Genomic DNA, 13,387 nt, shown 5'->3' with positions numbered 1-13,387 from the left:
GATCTCAAAGGCCCTGAGCCAAGCAACCCTGCTGCCTCAGCCTCCTAAGTAGTGGTTACCACCTACTGTGGCTGGCCGAAGTTTTGGTTTTGTTACCATATTGCATCAGGACAGATTCCTACCAAACCAACCTTGGATCACAATTGGCATAGTGTGACTATCATAAACATCTGCACTTGGGCCTTACCTTCACTTAAAGAATATTGGGGGTTCTCAGTGTAACTTGCTAGATGGTGCCCTGAAGCCCGAGTGAGAGGAAGGGACCAGAGTGATTCCACAGTGATTTTGAGTCTGTTTGAGTGCACATAAGGAATAATCTTTATGGGCCAAACTCACTGAACGTAGGATTGCCGTCCTCCTGTCCTGCTTTACCCAGGAAACATTTCTCATCAATTCCACAGAGTACCTTTCAAATCTAGACCTTTTTTTTTTTTTTTTTTTTAAAAAAAACAGAGCCTTATTATATAATTTGGCTAGCCTTAAACTCACTATGTAGCCTAGGTTGGTCTTGACTTTAAACTGATCCTCCTGCCTCCTCAGAGTTCTGGGATTACAGGTACGCACTATCACACCTAGCTCAGTTTTTCAAAATTGACTACAACCTCAAAAACCCATTTGTGGTCATTGAATAGGACAGATGAAATCTCTGGATACTAAACTGGAGAAGGGAAGAGAGACCTTAAAATTATAAGGTTAGTAAAATTTAAAAAGGGGTCTTCATCTTTGGCTAGTAAAAGATGAAGGATCTGTCATTCCTCTGAGTCAATAAGTTTCTGTAACTCCTACATACACACCATCTTTTGAAGAAGGGCTGATTTTATTGTCATTCTTGACCTTTATATTGTTCAAATATTTTAATATATGGATAACTTCTGTCACTGGATTTTTTTTTTTTTACAGTCTTGCTGTATAGTCTAAGTTGGCCTTGAACTCATTACGCAGACCAGGTTGGCTGTAACTTGGGGTGATCTCCTGCCTCTGCCTCCTAAGTGCAGTAATTACAAGTGTGTGTTACCATGCTTGTCTGGAAATTTAGGCTATAAAAATAATTTCAAATATGGGCAAACCTTACATCTTTATTTATGTTTGAGATGATCTCCTCTTTAATTAATTAATTAATTAATTTTTTGAGATGACCTCTTTTGTAGGGCAGGCTGCCTTGTGGGGGGGGGAATCTAAAGCTCAAAAGAGGGAGATGCTTTGCTCAGTTGGGACAAGTAGTACTCAGACTCCACATAGCGGTCACTGACCTACATTAGACCACAGCGTTTTGGTCCTATGATAATAAACTGACGCAAACGTCCAGTCCTCTCAACAATTTGGTCTGCAAGCGACAGAAAATGGCAGAACTACAAGTTACTCAGCCCTACAGCTTGTGATCTGGATTTGTTTACTTATGTCTTGGAAGCGGGACCTGTTTTTCTGCACTCATTGGCGCCTCCTTGAACGGCTGCATCGGCACTCGCCCTTTGATGCCTGGGACGTTCGCGCAATCGGCGATCCTTTGCGCCGTCTTCTCGCTTGATGTCTTCTGAGAGGCGACGGCGGCGGCGGAGGCAGCGCCAGGTTGCGGACTGAGTTATCCGCGAGGCCTCTGGCTCAGGCCGCTCTCACTCGCTGGCTCGTAGAACGGAATCCCTTGCTGCCTTTGCGTCTCTTTTCTCTTCTTCTGCGAGGTTCAGGCCTCCCGCTGGGCTGCGAGCCGAGCCCTCGCCCGCGAAGAAGGTAGGCCCGGGAAAAGCCTGGAGGCCGGGCTCCGCATCCGTGCGCCGCGGGCCCGAAAACCTGGGCGCCAGCGATGGGCGGGCGGTCTGGGAGGATAAGGGAGGGGAGGAAAGAGGAGCGACGGCCGGCTGCGTGCGGGGGCGCGGCCCAGGGCGCCGCGAGGGAAGCCGGAAGGAGCGCTGAGCAGGGCTGCCGGGGACCGTTCCGAAATGGGGACTTGGTGTCCAGGCGGGGGCGGACTCTTTGGGTGGGGGGAAAGTGTTTCCCAGGAACGGTCGGAGCTCTGTGCACCGCGACCCTTGTCCCACTCTCCTCTCCCCCTGATAACGCTGCTGTTGTCATGACTTGGTTGCACTGCAGACCTATTAATTCCGGTCTTTTAAGGAACCTTGGAATCTGTGGAGGCCGGTGAAACCAGTCTCCTGGTTTCTCTCAGCCAAGTGTCCTGTTCTTCCTTTTTTTGGATAGGGAAACTGAGGTTGAGGTCTGGGGTGTCACTGTGCCCCATTTTCCAGGCAGATGATTAAATACTGCCCAAGTCACTTTTAACTCACTGGTTTGCTTTTTTTCCCTGTCACTTTACTAGTTAGTTTTTTGCACACAGTAATTTATTTGACTACTTGTGACTCCTTCTTAGAAATATAAATTATCACTGGAGGCTTCAGCAATTAAGGGACCATGTGATCTTTTGGCTGGTTTTGCTTTTCAAAGTATGTTTTAGGGAGAAATAGCAATGATAGTATCTTTAAGTTTTTTTATTAGTACATGTTTGCTGTACACAATGATTACATTCATTGTGAGTAGCTGTTACATGTGTCTTTATGTTTCTTGATAGATTATTTTGTTTACTGCTGAATTTGCCTTTTGGTTGATATTTGTTTCTCTTTAACCTGTTCTGTCAACTGTGGTGGTAAGTGGTTATTGTGTGACAGGGATGATAAAAGCTTAGAACTCCTTGTCTTGTGAGAGTCTCTTTTCTAGGAAGCATCCCAAAGAAACCCAAGGAGTTTTTTATTTTAATAGCAGTTTGGTCATGTTTCATTGATGGTTTAGTTACTGTGTATACTAGTTATAGATTGGGTGTGGAAATCATTCAGATATTTAGATACTTATGACCATTAATAACTTTTAAGTTCTATTATTCCTTTTTTTTGGTACCGGCGGTTGAACTCACGATCTTGTGCTGGCAGGCCTTTGCCACTGAGCTAAACCCCTGTCCCCCATTATCCCCCCCCCCAACTTGAAATGTTAGTAATTTTTTTTTCATTTTATTTTCATTGGATTGAGTATCATGATCCTGATTTTTATCATTTATTGGGGAGAAACAAGTCTAAAGGTCATTCGGGATTGGATAAGTTTCCATAGTGTATAGAGTTTGTAGCAGAATGACTTGAAGAGAATGCAGATTAAATTCCTTGTCTTTGGATAGATCTGTAACAATTTTAGAATTGTTATATGAGTTTCGGAAAGATTACTGTTTCGGTGAAAGTTTTTATCGGTACCAGGGATCGAACTCACGACTGCCTGCTTGCAAGGCAGGCGCTTATCCCCCTGAGCTAAATCCCTAGCCCCGAAAGTTTTTTTTTTTTTTTTGTACGTGTAGTCACCAAGGTTTATTTTTAAAAGTCTTTTTTGGGCCTGGGGATTGAACCCAGGGCCTCAAGCATATTACTGAGGCCCCTGTTACTGAGTTCCACACCCAGCATTGGGTATTTAATCAACAAGATTTCGTGCAGGGCCTTTGATCCTGAGCAGTTTCCTACTAACTAGGACCTCAGTGGTCCCAGGAAGGGTGGAAGAGCCATTGGGCTTTACGGAGAATCTAGATTGGGAAATTAAGCTAAGAATGTGTGTTTTCTGAAAAAGTTTTTACTATACTATTTATTTATTTACTCCAAGAATCAAAACTCAGGATCTTGTGTTTGCCAGGCAGGTGCTGTGCCACTGAGCTATATAACATCAGCACTTTGTAGTACAGAAGTGGATGTGTTTCAGAGGGAAGAATTTTAGAGAAGGAGTTCTCTAAATCCACTAGGAATTAATAAATTATGCATAGAATTTAAAGTTACAAGTAGGATCTCCTTGGCTTTTAATGAATGCTGAAAAATAGAGATTTCCGTATTACCACAAAATGTTTGACACATTAAACATTTTATTTTTGTGGTACTGGGGATTGAACAATTAACTAAACTCCCAGCTCTTTCTTATTTTTTGTTTTGAGAGAGGGTTGCCCTTAGTTGCCCAGGCTGAAGTTGAACTTGTAACTCTACCTCCTTAGCCTCCCAGAGTGCTGGGATTATAGACACGCAGCACCATGCCTGGCGTGTTATATTTTTATAGGGAAGTAAATTTTTTTTTTTTTTTTGGTACTGAGAATCGCACTCAGGACCTCATGCTTGCCAGGCAGGTGTCGTCCCCCTGAGCTATATCCCTGGCCCACTTTTTAGATTTTTTGGGACAGGGTTTTGCTATGCAATCCAGGCTGGGCTAGAACTCACTATCTAGCCCAAACTGGCCCTGAATTCACAGTGATTTTGCCTTAGCCTCCTGAGTCCTGGAATTGCAGGTGTGCACTGCCGAGCCCCACGTGTAGGAAATATTTGGCAGAAGTTTAAGATGAATTGAGGCAGACAAGAAATGTGGTAGTGGTGATAGGTTATAGAAATAGAGCTTATTGCCAGCTTCTCTGTTGTAGAAATGTATAGTTTTTACTTAGTTAAATCATGTGTTCTATCAAAATCAAATAGGTCTCTCTTCTGGCATTTCTTTTCAAAAACATATAGGTTCACAATGTAGTTAGAAAGTTCTTGGGGAATTATTAAAGGTGTGAAATTCTATCTTCTAGGACTTGGCTTAGAACAGAGTTGTTGAAACAATTTTATTTTTTATTTACTTAATTTTGCAGCATTGGGTATTTAATCAACAGGTTTTGCACCAGATCTTTTAAAATTTTTCTTTTCTTTTCTTTCTTTCTTTTTTTTTTTTTTTGAGACCAGTTTTGCTATGTAGTTCAGGCTGACCTTGCATTAATTCTGTAGCCCAGGCTGGCTTTGAACTGGTAGCAGTTCTGCCTTAGCCTCTTGAGTGCTGTATGTGTCACCACACCTGGTGGCTTAAATTTTTTTTTCTTGAAAATTCTGGAATTTTGTAAAATTTTATTTTACTACTACATACATGTAGTACATAATGATTATACATATCATGGGATATTAGTAAATTTTAAGGGATTTCTTTTTCTTTTAAACTTTTTTTTTTTTATTGGTACTGGGGATCGAACTCATGACTGCGCACTTGCAAGGCAGGCTCTTATGCCGCTGAGCTAAATCCCCAGCCCCAAGGGATTTTTTAAATTATTAAATTTTATATGATAGACTCAAATTTGTTGTGATCCTTCGACCTCACCTGGGAAAACAGACATGTGCCACCTTGCTGGCCTGAAAATGATTTTTTTGACAGTGTATTTTACTCCTTATTTATACTCAATCTGAACTTTTTTTTTTTTAAGATGAGTTGTACTATGTAGACCAGGCTGGCCTCAAACTTGCAGTGATTCTCTGCCTCAGCCCCCCAAGTGCTGGGATTACAGGTGTACACACCATGCTTGGCCTGAATATGAACATTTATGGTCTTCATGATGTTCATGAATTTTCACAGGTTAGGTCAACAATTTTTTGGGCAGGGAGGGAAGCACTGGGAATTGAACCCAGAGTGTTTGCAATGATTTTATTCCTAATCGTTTCATCTTCATATATATATAGAAAAAATTTTTAAGCCTTTTTGAGACAGAGTTTCACTTTGTAGTTCAGGCTAGCCTTGAACTCACTTTTTAACCCAGGCTGGCATTGAAGTCTTAGCAATCCTTCCTCCTCAGCCTCCTGAGTGCTGGGATTACAAGTGTGAACCACTATAGCTGGCCTCTGATGCTTTTTTATTTTTTAAATTTATTATTATTATCATTTGGGACTGGGGATTGAACTCATGACCTTGTGCTTGCCAGGCAGGCACTTATGCCGCTTAACTGAATTCTTGGCCCTCAAATGCTTTTTTATTATTTTATTTTTATGAGAATAATTTATTAGAGGTAGCTATAGGATACACTTGAGCAAGTACAGGTGCTCAGAGAAATGAGGGAGTTTTATTTTCTATTTTGAGACAGTGTCTCACTAAATTGACCAGCTATTACTTGAACTTGAGATGCTCTTAGCCTCCCAAAAGTACTAGAATTACAGGTGTGGGTCACCATACACCCTGTTTAGGTCAACAGTTTATTTCAATTTTCCCCCAAATCTCAGTCTTAAAGGAATTAGAGAAAATGTTTGTTGTTAACATCCCAAGGTTTTTGTTTTTTTTTTTCTTTTCTTATTTTCTTCTCTCCTTCCATCTTTTCTCCTTCTCAGCCTTTTTCCCTTCTGTCCTTTATTTCCATGTTTCCTTTTTGATTTTTTGAAACACTATTTAGGTCAGGCTGGTGTTGAACTCACTGTGTAGCTCTGATTGGCCTCAAACTTGCAGTGATCCTCCTGCCTCAGCCTCCCACATGCTGGGACTGCAGGCATGTGCCACCATATTCATTTTGTGGGGGGGGGGGGGCCTGGAGAGTGAACCAGGACTTTTGCACTGAGCTGCATTCCCAGTCCTTATTTTTAAATTAGAGATGAGGTCTCTCTTGATTATTGCTAAATTGCCCAGTTTGGGCTTGAGCTCAGGATCCTCGTGCCTCATCTTCCTATAGTACTAGGATTCCAAGTATCACCAAGTCCAGCCCGCACCAAGCTCTCTTTCTCAGAAATATCTAGCTTTGATAGGGTTGTTTTGGAACCAAATGCATTTTATTTTTTCTCAGTGGTTTGGCTTACAGAAAACAACAAAAACATACAACAAATTTAAGTTTATAGTCATTCTTGTTTCTTTCAAGTGTTTGTTATAAACCCAGAAAGTTTGCAGTGTCATAATTTCTATTTGTGTAGAAGTTCTATGATATAAGCCTGTCTTGTAGTTTGGAGGTAATTTAATCTTTTCCATGCTCCCCCTCGCCAATTTATTTAGAGGTTTTGGGGGAGGAGTTGATTTTTGAGACAGGGGCTTGCTATGTAGTTCAGGCTGGTCCTAAACTCACTATGTAGCCCAGGCTGGCATCCAACTTGCAGCGATCTTCTACTTCAGCCTTCCAGGTGTTGGAATTATAGGCATACACTATGCATGGCCTTCGTAACAATCCTTTAGGGTTGATATTATATTCTCCATGGAGTTTTGTCTTTGAATATCTTTTTAAAAAGACACAGTCATGCTGTATCACTCTGGCTGATTTTGGACTCAGCCTTGGAGTGCTGCAGTTACAGACATGGCCACCATACTCAGTCCCATGGAGAAGCATAGTGCATCTCTGTACTGAACTCTGAGAGGGGAATGATTTGGGTAAGAGGATACACAGCAGAGCAGTTATTTCAGTGAATGGCTGTGAATACTTTGCTGTTTTTTGGTCTTGGAGATTAGAGCCTGTATTTAATGAGTGGGAATGATAATTTTTGGGCGGAGGGGGTACCAGGGATCAAACGCACAACCTTGCATTTGCCAGGCAGGTGCTCACACTGCTGAGCTAAATCCCCAGCCCAATGATAATACATCTTTCATTAGATTTTTGTTGAGAAAAAGTGTGTGAAGTTCAATTGCTTTAAGAAGATGAAGTGGTCCTGGGCCAGAGATATGGCTCAGTGGCACAGCTTCTGCTTCACAAGCACAAAATCATGAGTTTGATCCTTGGTACCCCCTACCTCCCCCCAAGAAAGAAAATAGAAGATGATGTGGTCTTCAGATATTAACTCTATATTGCCTCAGAGCAATGATCAGCATATGTCACCTAGGTTCTTAGGCAGCTTTATGTCAGTAATAGCAGATAGAGGTGAGCACACCTTACAGTAGCCCTGGCTGAATTTACTAATGTTCCCATGGAGCATGGTGAATGGCTACAAGTGCTAGTGACAGGACAGCATTTTAGATGTTACACGTTCAGCTGGGATGAGACTGAGGGTATTTACTTCTTTTCTAGTTAGTTGATTAAGTATTAATTCTAACTTTTAACTTGTTCTCTCTTCTGCTGTTAAGATTGATAATTGTTACTTCTCTATATATACTTTTTCCTTTTCTCAATGTGTACTGTTTGTGTATTATGCTTCCCAGGTTTTGAAATATTCCTGGCATACCTTTTTGTGTTTTTCTCTTCTCTTTTCTCCTTTCTTTCCTCCCTCTCTTCCTTCCTTCCTCTTTTGCTTCCTTTTCTCCCTCCCTCCTTTTCTTTTCTTGGTTCTGGAGATTGAACTTGATGCCTCATGTATGCTAGACAAGCATTCTACCATTGAATTGCTTCCCAGCTCATGGAACTGTGTTTTAAAATTTTTATGTGTATTAGTACATGTTTGCAGTACATAACGATTACATTTAGCATGGGGAGTTGCCACATGAACCATGGACCTATTTTGTAACTGTGTTTCAGCCTTTAGTGTATCTAAAAACGCTCATTAGATGCTGGGATATAAAAGTAGGTACAGGTATCCTTCCTTCTCTTTTTTTTCCTCTTTGTGTGTGTGTGTGACAGAGAGAGAGAGAGAGAGAGAGAGAGAGAGAGAGATATGGTGGAATTGAACCCATGAGTTCTCTTCTACTGAGCCACATTCTTGCTTAGTTGTCCAGGTTGGGCTTGAACTTGCCATCCTCATGCATCAGCATCTGTCCCTGATAATATGAGTATTCATATATTTACTTGTGATATGTAGAACATTTAGACTAGCACTCTATATGGTAGTAATTCTCATTATCAGTATTATTATTTTAGCAAAATAAGGATTATATATGTCCTTATTTTGGGGATGGGGTGGGTATTGGGGATTGAACCCAGGGCCTTGCACATGCTGAGCAGTCATGTTTTCAGTGCTTAATAATTATGTGGTTACAGTACCACTGGACTGCATTCCCAGCCCTTTTATATGTTCTTTTTTTTTGTCTTTTTTCCTTTTTATCGGTACCGGGGATCGAACTCACGACTGCCTGCTTGCAAGACAGGCACTTATGCCGCTGAACTAAATCCCCAGCCCCCTATATGTTCTTTAAAAGGAGAGCCAAGCTTGGTGATACCTGTCGATAATTCTAGCTATTTGAAAGCCTGAAGCAGGAGGATCTCAAGTTTGAGGTCTAGGCAATTTTGCAAGACTTGGTCTCAAAGTAAAAAGAGCTTGGAATGTAGCTCAGTGCCAAGGTCGTGGGTTCAATCCCCAATATCATGTAGACAAAACAATAAAAATAAAATAGAACAAATAATAGTGATGCTTTTATTTTTCTAACAGTATTTGGGACTGAATCCAGGGCCTTGGCACTGAGCTACATACCTCCTTCTTTCTATTAGTTTTAATTTTCTGGCAGGGTCATCCTAAGTCACTGAGTTGCCCAGGCTGAACTTGAATTTATGATTCTCCTGCCTTAGTCTCTCAGAGTGCTGGGATAATAGGCATGTGCTGCCTTGCCTCCCTTAGAGATACTTTTGAGATAACTTTTATAGGGAAGAGGAAAATAAAGTAGCATATTTGACACTACATCCCCTTGTTGCCCTTGAAGTTAAAAAAATTGGGAATGAGAGATGTAGAAAACAATATCTGAAGCAGAGTTCGAAATATTAAAAAAATCTAATAAGACATTATTAGGGCAAAACTATTTTGGAATAGATTTTTTGTTTTCCAAAATAGATAGAAAATATCTAAGCAAGTTCCTGAATTTTGCCATCTCTTTGAACTGATTTGTGCTTAAGGGATTTGGAAGAAGTTGATTAAACAAATGGAAAAAAATAGTATTTAGAGAAATAGCAAAAATACCAAATCACATTGGGTAACCTTGTAGAAGGTTTTTACATAGTGGTAAAAGCTAAGGATCTACTAGTAATTTTTTATTACTCTTAGTCCTTTATGTCACTGTAAGTTGTGGGTTCCTTCAGTCTTTTTTTTTTTTTTTTTTTTTTTTTGCCTTTTTCCTTTTTATCGGTATCGGGGATCGAACTCATGACTGCCTGCTTGCAAGGCAGGCGCTTATGCCACTGAGCTAAATCCCTGGCCCTCCTTCAGCCTTTTTAAACTATGTTTATGTTTCCCTATGTCTCCTTAATATTGTTATTCATTCATTTAAAAACATCTAACCAGTGATTATACAGAGCCTGCATTCTTAAATCATTCACATGGTAAGTGCTGAATGTCTTACTCTGCAGAAGATGGTCAGAATATCATGTTATTAGCTGGGTGTAGTGGTACATGTCTGTAATCCCAGTACTTGGGAGAGTGAGGCAGGTGCATCACTATGAATTCCAGGCCAGTTTGGACTACATAGCAAGACCCTGTTTCAAAAAACAAAAACAAATAAACAAAAAGAAAGAAAAGAAAGCTGGGTGTGGTGGCTCATGCATGTAATCCCAGCACTCGGGAGGCTGAGGCGGGGATCTTTGTGAGTTCGAGACCAGCCTGGGCTACAAAGTGAGCTCAAGGCCAGCCTGAACTGCATAGAGAGATCCTGTCTCAAAAAGACAAAAGAAAGAAAGAAAGAAAAGAAAAAAAAAGATACCATGTTATTGTGAATTATGTACATACTGTAGTTTTTCTTTTTTCATGCTGGGTGTGACATTCAATCCTGATAATATCAACTTCACTGGATTAAAAATTGCCTAAAAAAAATTGCCTAACACAACAGTCTTCAACCTTTTGGCACTAGGAACTGGTTTCATAGAAGACAGTTTTCCCAAGGTTTTGGAGGGATACTTTCAGGATAATTCAAGTGCTTTACATTGTTGTGAATTTTTTTCTTTTTTTTTTTGAGACAGTGTTGCTATGTTGTTCACATTCACCTTGAACTTACTGTGTAATTCATGGGCACCACCATATCCAGATTCATTTACTGTGTTATTTGTCTTTTTATTACATTGTAATATGTAATGAAATAATTATACAGTGCACAACAAGAAGAATGAGTGGGAGCTCAAAACTTGTTTTCCTGACACTACACGGTCCCAATGACAGAAGGGATAGGGGACAGAAAACAGTGATATCTAATGTGTGTTGCTTATGTCCAGTCTACTCTGTAATTTGTTTTGCTTATCACTTTTAGAAACCCCTGGTTCACAATGACTGGATGCTGGAAATGGAAGCAGGCTTTTCAGTGCTTTTGAGGCAATCTCAGGATATTCGGCCTTGACTTTAATCCAGAATATGTAGAGATTTGAAGTTATCTCAAACATACTTTTAAGGACACTAGTGTGATCTTCAGACTAGTAGCTGATCATCTTCTAGCATGGACGGCATTGATTTCCTTAGCTTACTCAATGGGTGATGGGTACGTTCCTTTCCCAGTTATGGAGTTGTCTGTAGTTGTCAACACAAAATGACCAGTTCAGTTTTCTTGATATATGATCATTCAGAGACTTGAATAATTCTGTAATTGTTGTGTTGATTGGTAACAAAAGTGTACATAATGTACCCTCAAGCATATCCTTCTCAAAAATATATCACCTGAAAACAGACATTGTTGCTTTGCTGTCAACTGGATTGCATAACATAGTGATTAATTAATCCTCTCAACATTTGTGCCTCTGCTATTTCGTCAGTTCATGTTATGGTTTAACAGGAAGAACATGTAGTGCCTTTTGAACTGCAGCCTCTCCAGATGTCTCCTTAGCAATGAGGAGGACCAAGTCTTCACCAATAGTAAAAGATTTCTTACTTTAGCCATGTGATTAGTCACTAAGTATGATGCTTTCAATGCAGACACATTTAGTGAAGTGGCGGCTTTCAGTAATTACTCCTGTTCTTTGCTTTGAAAACCTCCAAAGGCAGGGTGCTTGGTTTCGATGTTGTGAGGCCGCTTTGAAGGTTTCGGTGGTTAGCTGGTCAGCTGGTCACCATGTATTATATAAAGCAGGGTTGGAGAATGTGAATCACCTGTTGCATGAACCTGTAATTTAAGTGGGACTTTTAGTATTTTCTTTTAAACACAGCTTTTTGTTGGCAGTCTTGGAAGCTTCTATTGTATCATTGGGTCTTTTCCCCTTTTTCAGAGCAATTTATTTATTTATTTTGGTACTGGGGATTGAACTCATGACCTCACATTTACCAGGCAAGTGCTTGAGCTGCTGACCTAAATCCCTGGACCAAGCAGCTCTATATTGGTGTTTGTTTTTTAGTAAGTTTGGCTATTGTTAGCTTGTGACTGAACAGAGTGCACAGTGTGGGAAAATCGCAAATGGAAATGGTAAATAAAATAATGATAGAGCCATGCACGGACTAAAATAAGTATTGGATTCTAGCTTAAAGACTGCCACCAGCTGTACAGTTGAAGGACATCAAATCATTTGCCATTATAAAACCTGCCATCAGATGCAGCTTAATTATCCCTTGCCACTTACTGAGTTTTGATGAATCTCCAAGCAGTTGCTTAAGTATGGTATCTGTGCAGTAAAACCTCTCTGCATTCGTTATTCTGTATTTGCATCCACTCTCAAATGCTAGCATCCCTGCCTCAGGTCCAGTTCAGATCATTGGGCATTAGATTCTCATAAGGACCAGGCACCCTAGATCTCTTGCATGCACAGTTCAGGGCAGGCTATGCACTACTATGAGAATCTAGTGCTGCTGCTGATCTAATAGGAGGCAGATCTTAGGCTATGATAAAATGAGTGGTAGCTCTGGAAATGCAGATGAAGCTTCACCTCCTGGCCTGTTGCTCATGTCCTGCTGTGTAGCCTGATTCCTAATGTCACTGACCAATCTCAGTGCATGGTCTGGTGGTTGGGGACCCTTGACATAGAAGACTGCTAAAATATGCTCTTGCATCCCTGGGTGGGTCATGGTGGCATGACCTTGGATATGTAGTCGCTTATCCATCCCTCTCTAACATTGTTCCCTATCTCTGCTCTTTTCTGTTGGGAACTAAGCAGCTTTCTTCTGTGGCGTTGTTTCTGCCTTGGAACTAGTTGACCAAGAACTAAATATCCTGAAATTGTGAGCTAAAGTGTAAAGCTCCACCATTAAATTGTGAATGTTGGGTATTGTGTCTCAGTGATGAGAAGGCTGAGTACTACCCAGGGCCTTCACACTGAGCTACATTTCCAGCCCCACCTCACCTGCTTCTTTTGTTTGTTTGAGTCTAGGTCTTGCTAAGTCATTAGATAAGCTAGGCTGGACTTGAATTTATGAACCTTTGCTTCAGCCTCCTGTGGGGCTGAGATTACAGGAAGGTACTCCTATACTCTGCTTGTTTGCTTACTTACTTATTTATGGTGCTAAGGATGTAACCCAGGTCCTTTCATGATAGGCAAGCACTGTTCTATTGAGCTACATCACCAGCACAGAATTTTTGTTTGAGACAGACAATTTTGCCATGTAGTTTGTTTGAGACAGCCAGTTTTGCTATGTAGTTCAAGATGACCTTGAACTCACTGTGTAGCCCTGGTTGGCCTTGGAATTGTGATTCTCTGAGTGCTGGAGTTACCGGTGAACACCACCATAACAAGTTCTTCTTTTTATTTTTTTTTCCTTTTTTGAGTCAGAGTCTCATTATGCAGTTCAGGTTAGCATTGAGTTCACTTTGTAGCTAAAGTTGGTCTCGAACTCAACAATGATCCTCCTGCCTCAGTTTC

General features: G+C 40.7%; 1 protein-coding gene across 9 annotated transcripts in view; it reads left to right on the top strand.

The window, feature by feature from the left end:
* The first annotated feature begins 1,501 nt into the window (after positions 1-1,501).
* The window catches only part of Ambra1 (autophagy and beclin 1 regulator 1), a 186,973-nt gene continuing 175,087 nt past the window's right edge, over positions 1,502-13,387 (top strand). For 2 of the 9 annotated variants that reach the window (XM_063227844.1, XM_005001577.4), the window contains exon 1: positions 1,504-1,725. The gene's annotated coding sequence lies outside the window, so the exon portion shown is untranslated. Of the gene's footprint in view, positions 1,726-13,387 lie in introns of all 9 variants that reach the window. The other 7 variants (XM_063227843.1, XM_005001578.4, XM_013147457.3 and 4 more) reach the window with 5 other exon arrangements.

The sequence above is a fragment of the Cavia porcellus genome, unplaced genomic scaffold, assembly GCF_034190915.1.
Source record: "Cavia porcellus strain 051 isolate PalLab524CR breed Dunkin Hartley unplaced genomic scaffold, mCavPor4.1 scaffold_17, whole genome shotgun sequence".
NCBI lineage: Eukaryota > Metazoa > Chordata > Mammalia > Rodentia > Caviidae > Cavia > Cavia porcellus.
The sequence above is the reverse complement of the archived record's forward strand: the minus strand, read 5'-3'. Positions and strand labels throughout refer to the sequence as shown.